This window comes from Vicugna pacos, chromosome 31, assembly GCF_048564905.1.
Source record: "Vicugna pacos chromosome 31, VicPac4, whole genome shotgun sequence".
Taxonomy (NCBI): domain Eukaryota; kingdom Metazoa; phylum Chordata; class Mammalia; order Artiodactyla; family Camelidae; genus Vicugna; species Vicugna pacos.
This window is the reverse complement of record NC_133017.1, coordinates 8307888-8317793: the sequence shown is the minus strand read 5'-3', so window position 1 is coordinate 8317793 and position 9906 is coordinate 8307888. Positions and strand designations below refer to the sequence as shown.

Sequence of the window (9906 nt, the reverse complement as noted above, 5' to 3'; positions counted from 1 at the left end):
AGTAAGTGAAACAAGGGATCAGGAAGCTGAGTTTTGTCCCCTCTCCTATCACTGATTGTATCTGTCAGTCGGGCGCCCTGCGTATGCATTGTGAAATGGTGGTATATCGTGCTCAATGGGGCAGCACTGTCAGTTCTGAGAATCAGGGTAGACACGTGGGTAGGACAGCACCCTGACACACATGGCACCCCCCCACCCCGTGAGACAGCATTGTCGATGCTCAGGTGACCTGATGTAGACCGCGGTGCTCAACCTGAGCATGTTTAGTGATCCTGGTGGCTATGGAAATACAGACTACCGGTCCCTACCTCTGGAGACTCTGAGGGTGTGCACCCCAGAATACTGCATTTTAAGAAGCACTTTAACTAATTCTGATGAAGAGATCTGAGTGGCCCACTGAGAAACACTGGTGTGCGAGGCACCCATATTGAGGATTTTCAGGGAACGATGTCTTTTCAGGATGGTCCAAGGGCCCTCACTTGAGACTTTTGCCTTGGGTTTAATTGTATGTGTTCAGAAGAGATGTCTTTCACTTCCCGTGTTTATCAGCATGCTCTGTGCAGGGATTTGCTCTCAGTAGATGGCAAAAACTATGATTCTTCAGGTCACCGAGCTACAGTGTGAACGATATTTTATTTTGGTTTTCTTTATTGCAATGCAGAGTCTCCCGAGAAGAGATTCAGACTGAACAGCTTTGTGTCAGACTTTGGAAGACTGCTGCTGCCCAAGGTGTTCTCTGGCAGCGCAATGACGAATCTAGGCCCCTCTTTCACTGCTACATCAATGAAGTGGACCACTTGGACAAGGCCAAACCTGGTATCCCTACCATAGCCCTTTACAGTGATACTCAGCTACAGGAAGTCATCAGATGCAGCAGGTGGCCAGAGGAGGAGCCGAACAGACTCATGAAATGTGACATCCCCAACTTCATCAACACGGACCAGAACTCTTCCTTTGGGGAAGATGATCTCCTGATTTTGTAACTACCGATTGTTCTAGAAAATAAGCCAGTTGCCCAGAACTCACACAAAGACTTGAATTGAGAAACGGGCTTTGTCAGGTATCTTTCTGAAGATGTGAAGTCTGTCTTTGTATGGCAGGAAGTCCCCTTTCACAAAACTGTATGTGTTTGTGTCTGAGAGAGGGAAATGGAGACAGACAGAAAAACGAAGAAGCAGAAGAGAGCCCCCTCAGAAGAGAGCTAGTTAAGGTGAGTTTTTGTGCCTTTAATAAACATTTGGGGTTTTGGGGGGAACAAAGTATTTACACTGTCTTATTCTCCTCGTTGGAATCCTTGGCCCCGTCCTCAGTGTCAGTGGCCTTGAACGGGGGTTGCACGCTGCATTTCATCTGGCGCTGCCACTTCCACGCTCTGCCTTTAGCACGTTGCTTTGCCTGTCAGGGTTGTTACCATTTTAACTGTAAGGTGAGGAGTCTAGAGTAGATGATACACCCCAGCTCTGCTGTTTTGCAAATTTCTGATTTCGTATTCGGATGAGGCTGGGATACACCCAGAGCAGTATAAACCAGGCCCTACCTCCTGCCTACTGCTGGGGCACCCCTCAGGTCTGTGCCTTCTACTCAACCCTTTACTGAGCCCAGCTTTTGTCAGGAGCCCAAGTGCCTACCGGGATGGCAGGGGACTTGTCTTTTGTGGTCACGGTGGCCTACAATTCTATTGGTTGTGCTGAAACAACTCTTCTGAGATCCTCCACCCACCCTTGCTCACACCTAAGAACAGCCTTACGGTTCCTTTCCTAGGAGGAGGATCAATCCATGGTGCATTTTATGACAATCCTGTCCCCAGGAATGCACGGAAGTTTATCAGCTGAGTGAGGGGAGGTGTCTCTGTGTCCCTGTATCTCTGCTCACAGTTCCCTGCCACCGGCTACTGAACAAGAAAAGTGCTATTCACCATACTGTGTGTTTTGCAAATGTGTAGGTGATGGTCTTGTGGCTCGTGTGTGGGCTTTGATTTGGGATGGTGAAGGGCTTATGTATACCACATCAACATGTATTCTAGGTGGCCTGGTGCCACACAGATTTGATTCATGAAGGCATCAAGCCTGCACACTGGTTTGGAGACAACTTGGTTTTGATCATTCACACTGCATGCATGACTCGCTGCTAATCTGTGGGTGATTTTTTCATTTTAGATTTATTCACCCTGTGTCTTGCTTAAGCTGATAAATACATTTATTTCACCAGAATATTCTCTGATTCTTTGTTTTCACACATCCAGTTTTTTTAATTCCTTTAAAAATGATTCTGTGTTTATAATGCCTCCTAATTTCTATCATCTCTATGTTCCCAGTGGCCTGAGCCATGCACCAGATTTGATTCCGGAACTGTTCCACCAAAAGAAATCCCTTCGCCGTAATATCTTTTGAGAAAAATATTATTCTTTAAGGCTCTAACAGTAAATCGTAGAACAAAGCATGGAACATTTCTTGTAGTTAATATATGTTCGTGCGAAAAGAAATGATATTTTCATTAAACAATGTTGATTTTAATAACTTTTACAAATGTGAATATTGTTATTCATAATTTAAGTAACCAGATAAAATCACAGTTATTTATTATGAAGATTGAAAACTATTTACACGGTCTCTTAATTAGAAGTAGCTTTATTAAAAGACTGAAGGGTATTTAAAAGATGGAAAAATACCCATGATGACAGCATCATTTTTATTAACTAAATATCAAGAACTCTGCAGGGTTAAGATTTAACCCTCTGCAAGCTGCCAAGTTAGCATGAGGTAGTTTGTGGATGCTGCAAGAAGACAGGACACTCCCCCAGGATCAGAGTCAAAGGACTTCCTGCCAGCACAGCAGGCAGCCTGTGGTTCATGTTCATGTTGGTTCTTGAGTTCCTTTCCTATTGCTGTTGTAACAAAGGACCACAGACTCAGTGGCTTAAAGCAATACACATTCATCTTCTCACTGTTCTAGGGTGCAGAAGTGCAAAGTCAATGTCAGTGGGCTATAACCAACGAGTGGCCAAGGCTAAGTTCCACACTGAGGCTTTTGGGAGGGATTAGTCTTCCTACCTTTCCCAGCTTGCAGAGGTGCTCACACTCCTTGACCCAGGGCCCTGTGTCACTGTGACCTCTGCTGCCACTTTACATCTCTGTCTCTGACTATATAGATATAGAGGAAGAGTCCTCTACATCTGGTATGGACCCATTTTCCTAAATGGACATTGTATCCCTATTTATGTGCAGATGAAAACCACTTCCCTCCAGGGTTCAGTGGCATCAGCTCACAAGGTGACCACTCTGGGCTTTAAGTGTCCTCTTTGTATTGTCACCTGGGAACTTCTCTCTCCATAGTTAGCTCTGTGTTACTTTGTTGTTGTATTTTACCCAGCATTACTGAAAGTTTTCTTAAAAGGGATCCTAATTAGCTCTGTTTACCTGTTTCCAGAGCTGAAAGCTTCAGTTCTAGAGTATCTGTTTGATTTTTCTTAAAAATACATTCCAGTATATTTCCCTGGTGAAAGTCTTTACCCTGTCATCTATTCTCCCAACATTTCCTTATTTTCTTGAATATATTAAAAATATTTTATAGCCTTTATTGGTAACTCTGATTCCTACATCACCTGGGGGTTTGCATCCTTTGTCTAATGCTTCTTATACTCATATTATCTGTCATACAGTCTGGACATGTTGCATGTCAAGAAATTCTTTATTACATGGTAGACATTGCAAATGAAAAATGCATATGTTATCTTCCATGAGAGGTTTTCTACCTTCCCGTTAGGCAGACAGGGTGAGGGACTGATCATGTCACTCTAATAAGGCGCTGAGGTGGATCAGGACTAAAGTGCCTTTTTTTTAAAAACAGATTTGAGGTATACTTGGCAAAATAATTTTCACACGTTTGAAGTGTACAGCTTAATACGTTTTGATGTAAGTATATCCCCAAGAAACCATGACCACACTCAAGACAGTGAACATACCCATCACCCCAAAGCTTCTCTTCTGCCTTTTGTTGTCCCTCCCTCCCTCCCTCCCCATTTCTTCCCCTGGAAACCATTGATCTGCTTTCTATCACAACATATTGGTTTGTATTTTCAAGATCCTTATATGAATGGATTCATGCAGTATCTACTCTATGTTGTCTGACTTCCTTCATTCAGTGTAATTATTTTGAGAGTCTTCTGTGTTGCTGTATTAATAACTTATTTGTCTTATAGCAGAGTATTGTTTAGTGCTGAGTTTTACTGAATAGTTTATTGTGAGCAGTGTTTGGATAGATCATCATTTCTTTCTGCATTTACTTCTTGATGGATGCATGGGTTATTTACAACTTGAGCTATTATAAATAAATTTTCAGTGAATATTTGGTTACAAGTCTTTGTATGGATATATGCTTTTCTTTTCTAAAGCACCAGATGAGGAATGTCTGGGTTATATGGTAGATAGGTGTTTAAATTTCTTAAAGAAAGTGTTAAAGACTTTTTCAAAATGGTTGTACTATTATAAATTCCTCGTGGTGTGTATCAGTTCTGGTTGCTCTACTTCCTTGCCAGCAATTTGTAAGGTCGGTCTTTCTAATCGTATTCATTCTAGTATGTATGTGAACTAGTATCTCACTGTGGTATTTAAAAGCATTTATCTAATGACTAATGACATCTTTAATTAGCATCTTTTCATCTGCTTATTATCCATCTGGATATCTTTACTGAAGTGTGTTTCCTGGCCTCATTCATTCATTCAGGTGTTTGCATTATTATTGAATTTTGAGACCTCTTTATTCTGGATCAGATACAAAGAGAGACCTTTATCAGATATATGATCTGCAAATAGCTTCTGTCTATGGCTTGTCTTTTCATTTGCTTAGCAGTGTTTAGAAGAACTTTGAAGAGTCTTCATGTTGATAAAGTTCACTCTACCAGTTACTTTTTAAAATACATTATACTTTTGGTGTCATAACAAAGAAATATTTGCCAAACCCAAGGTCATAAAGCTTCAGCCTATGCTTTTTCTCCTCACTGTTTTATAGTTTTAGATTTCCTATTAAGATCTATGATCCATTTTAAGTTAAATATTGTATATTTTGTGAGGTGTGGATCAAAGTTCATTTATTTTTTTTGCCTATCACTATCTAATTGTTCCAGCACTACATGTTGAAAAGATCCTTTCTCCACTGCATGCTTTTTGAGAATCAATTGTCTATATAAGTTTTGGTTTAGTTCTGAACATTCTATTGTGTTCCATTATTCTATTTTCCTGTTTTACACCAACACCATACTTTCTGATTACTGTAGCTTTATAAAAAAGTGTCTGAAAATCAGATAGTGTAAGTCTTCCAGCTTTGTTTTTCTTGTTCAAAGTTGTTTTGAATATTTGGGATCCTTTGAATTTTTATATGAATTTTGGAATCAGTTTTTAAATACCTTACATCCTGTTCTGCCAAAATTCCACACATGTCTTTGGCCATCTCCAAAGCCACATTTTCTGAAGAAGTCTCTCTAGATCCCAGATGAAAGGAATTTCTCTTTCGTCTGTGCTCCAATCACATTTGATATTATTTGATTACCTTTATTCACATTTGGCTGTATGTACTTCTCTGATCTTTCCAGCCATATAGTAAATTTCAAAAGATTAGGAATCTTGACTTGGTTCCCTCTGTCTGCTGAGAAATTAATTCTATGCTTTGCAGGAGTGAGCCCTGCAGCAAGAGGTATCTGCAGCACACATCTTGCTCATTGCTTGCATATTGTCAAGGAATCCTACAGATTTAGAATTGTTTATTGATTGTTGTCTCCAAGATGGCTCAGTCTTTTTTATTTCTATTGCAACTGCTGCAGTTTCAAAGAACAATGGGCTAATTATTTTCCAAATATCAAATCATACTCTAATTGTGTTGTCACGCAAATTATGTGCTGCTGTGTCTTAACAACCTGCTTAGTGTTCACAGGCTCCTTCACTCATAGAACTTTTGGGAGAATGTCATATCCTTAGAGATAGTAACGCTGTCTTTGGTGACCTGAGCAGCAGTATCTGAACTCACTCCTGCTGTTTTTCCTGTGTCCCCTCTAGCCCTCCTCCAGCCTTCCATGGGGGGCCGTACATTTCTGCCTTGGAAAAGCCTGTTGCTTCTCAGGAAGACTTCCCTATGAAAGATAATCATGTCCTTCTTGTGGGGACATTCAGTCCAGAGACCTGACAGCAGGGGAAAATGTTTAGCCTGCTTTTGGTAGAATCTAAATTCTTCCATACTTATTAGAAGCAAATCCAATGAGGAAACTGTTCTGGCATCTAACAAATCAGCATAAATGTCTGATAAGGCAGATCAGCTTCCCCATCTCCCTTAGTGGTCATGTTGATGTGACACTCACCTTGGCTAACATTTTCTCCTGTGAGCAACGTAAAGTTCAAGACGTTAAGAATGGCCTTTTTTCTTCCTTAGTCTTTCCACATTCACTGTGTTTCGTGAGATTATATGAATCCTGCTTATTTTCAGCACAGTACTAAGCTTTTTAAAAGGATCATGTGTTTAAAAGGCTAGTGGACAATTTTTTAGAAGACAGAAATCCTCAGATTTTGGTCCTAGAGTTGAATCTTGGTTAGTGATGAACGAAAATTCCCGTTAAAATTTTAAATTCAGTGATATCAAGTTTTAAAAATAGTTAAATATTAGTCAATTTCATTAAACACTATAGCAGTTATTTACTTTTAAGCCTGTTTCTGGGGTAACTTTGCAATGATTCCCTCCCTTTATTGATTCCCTCTTTATCAAATCCTTGAGAGTCCCCTGTCGTCATTGTCAGTATCATCATCATCATCATCATGGAACTGATTCCTCTGGAAGATTCTAGGAAAATAAAGAGATGGACGGGGTTATGTGTAGGTCAGTGTGTGCATATACAATAAGAACAGCTGTCAGACATTAGATGCAAGATACCCATTTCATTTAGAGAAGAATGTGGTCATGAAATCCTGATGTGGTGAATGAAGGAAGCAGTAGGAACAGGATAGTCAGTGGAAAGGAGGAGGAATTGAGTGAAGCGGGGAGCATAGATACTTGGTTAGGTGATCAGCACATTGGTGAGAAAGAGGGGAGTGTGATGGCAGAATCATGTCCCTCCCCAGCCACAGAATAGCCACCTGTGACATGTTACTGTACATGGCAAAAAGGATGACAGATATTTTAGAACAAAAATCTTAGAGGATTTCTGTTTCCTAAATTGTCTATTAGTTAGCCTTTTAAATCCATAGTACATTATTAAAGATTAGTGCAGGGGCACAAATAAATAGGATTCATATAATCTCACCAGACATACTGAATGTAGAAAGATAAGGAAAAAAAACCAGTCACTTATAAGTGCCTTGAACCATAAATTGCTCATGAGAGGAAATGTTACACAAGGTGAATGTCACAGCCACATACATACTGCCTGAGTGGGATGGGACAAGGGGATCGTGAGATAAGACAATAGGGTGAGTAGCCTGGATTGTCCAGGTGGGCCGAATGTAATCACAGTGTTCCTTAAAATGGAGTATATTTCCCAGCTGAGTTTAAAATCAGAGGGAGGTGTAGCCATGGAGCAATGCTCAGAAAGGCTGCTGGCCATGAAAATGGAGGAAGTTGATGGGCACACACTATGGAAGGTGGGTGACCTCTGTAAACTGGAAAAAAAAAAAAAAACAAGGAAACATTCTCTTCTAGACCCTCTAGAAAGAAGAAACCCTGCTGGTACCTTGAATTTAGCCCAAGGAGAACTGTGTTGCATCACTGACCTCCACAGCCATAAGCTGATAATTCTGTGCTAGTTTAAGCTATTAAGCTTATGGAAATTTGTTACAGTGGTAATAGGGAAATAACATAGTGAGCGGTAGTGTAAGGAATTAATGGTCTAGGATGGGGTGTGGATAGAATTCTGACATTTACCTCTAAAAAACAACCAGGTGAAGTGGGAAGGTGTTTTAAGGAAGACCTACCTGGCAGGGCTGTCAAGCAGACTGGAGCGAGCGGAGCCTTGGAGTTAGAGGAATCAATTAAATCTCTACCAGAAAAATAAGGAATAAAATGTAACAGGGCTTCAGTGTTAGTGGATGTAGGAATGGAAATGGGCAGAGAGATATAAACATTATTTTGAAATTAGCTATAGGTTTGATGACTGCATGTTGGGGAGAGTTAGCCGATGTGTGGACTGAATGTTTGCATCCCCTCAAAATCCATATGTCGAAACCCCAACTCCCAGGGTGATGGTATTGGGAGGCGGGGCCTTTGGGAGGTGATTAGTAGGATAAAATGAGGTCATGAGTGTAGAGCCCTCATGAATGGTATTAGTGTTCTTATACAGGGCCCCAGAGTGCTTGCTTCTCTCTGCTCTCTGGCCCATGAAGATAGTGGGAAGACAGCCATCTTCGAGCTGGTAATCCTCTCCCAGATACATTGACCTTGAAAGCCTCAGCCTCCAAACCGTAAGGAATATGCTGGTTGTTTAAGCCACCCGACCCACGGTAATTTGTTACAGCATCCCAGACTGACGAAGACAGTGGAGGATAACACTGAGTTTGGCACTGATTGCCTGGAGAATGCTGAAACCCAGGGAAGTGGGCAGCACAGACGTTTATTCATTTAATCCTGCCAACACATTAGGGGATAAAGTCTACATATTCCTCGCTATTTGAAAGGTAAGGAAAAAGAGGCACAAATAATAACAACGACAACGACAACAACAAACAATAATTTGTCCAAGATTAACACAGAACCCCCTGGAGGGAGAGTGAGAATTTATACTTATGAAGGCTGGCCCCAGAGCCCCTGCTCATAACTACTAAGTCAGACCATCTTGCTTATGTGGTTCAGTTGTTTTCAACTGTGATATGAGGGTACTGTGTCCAGTAACTTATAATTTCAAAATACATCACTGTAAGGCAAACATTAGTCACAGGCATTAAAAACCTCCGAAAGCAAGACATACAAAAATAACTTGTTAGGGCAAGATAACCAAAAATGTTTTTAAATATTATACCTGCTGTCCCTTTGCAATAAAATGTTTATTTATAATTCTGTCTGGCTACAGAATAACATCATAATCCTGCATGTGGCTTGTGGGTCCCATGTTGGACAGCACGGGCCTAGAGAATTTAAATGACTTGCCCAGCCTCGCCCAGGAAGCTCGTGGTGGGATCAGAGCTATAGTCTGGGACTTTTCCTTCCTATCCAACAAGTCCCTCATGGAAGTTTAGAAGCTTCTCCTTTGGTGCCCAACTGTCTATCCGTACTTATGACATCTTGTCAGGTGCCCCGGCCTGCTTCTGAACATCAGCCAGAACCCACTTCTGCTCTTTTTTGGCCAGGTAATACCTTCTAGCAACTTCCATTGCCTTCTTGGCATCAGTTCTTACCTGGAAGGGTAGTGGCTAGAGATGGAAATGTGTCCACATGACAGGTTTTTCATAAATATAGTAGGAGTGGTCAAGAGAAGAAAACGTCAGGAAGGCGAGTGGTAGCAGGTCATTTAATATACAAAATGCATACTTTCAATGTATGTTTGTGTTTCCGAGTCCAGGCTTGTTCTACTCGTGCATTACAGGCCAACACATCAGGAGACCAGGTTTTGGGGCAAGAAATAGCAGCTTTAATTTGTAAAGCCAGCTGAGAAGATGGGAGACCAATGTCCTGGAGAACCATCACCCCAAGTCAGAATTCAGGCTCTTCTTATATTAAAAAGGGGAAGCGGGAATGCTTGGTTGTTGCAAACTTGGTGTATGAATTCTTATTTGTTAGAATCCTTGGTTCTTGCAGCTCTTCACCTGGGTCAGATCCGTGTAAATCTCCAACAAACAAATGTTATTTTCTATTCTGTATCTTGTTATCTTTATACGAATGGAAAAGTGTTAATATCCTTCAAAGTCAGAGCCTTGAGAATAGTGTCTCCTGTATATT

General features: G+C 41.0%; 1 long non-coding RNA gene across 1 annotated transcript; it reads left to right on the top strand.

The window, feature by feature from the left end:
* The first annotated feature begins 667 nt into the window (after positions 1-667).
* On the top strand, positions 668-9058 carry LOC140690659 (uncharacterized). Its single transcript, XR_012065929.1, has 3 exons — positions 668-1210; positions 8489-8648; positions 9041-9058. It is a non-coding gene; the product is annotated as an uncharacterized lncRNA (long non-coding RNA).
* The last annotated feature ends 848 nt before the right edge of the window (positions 9059-9906 follow it).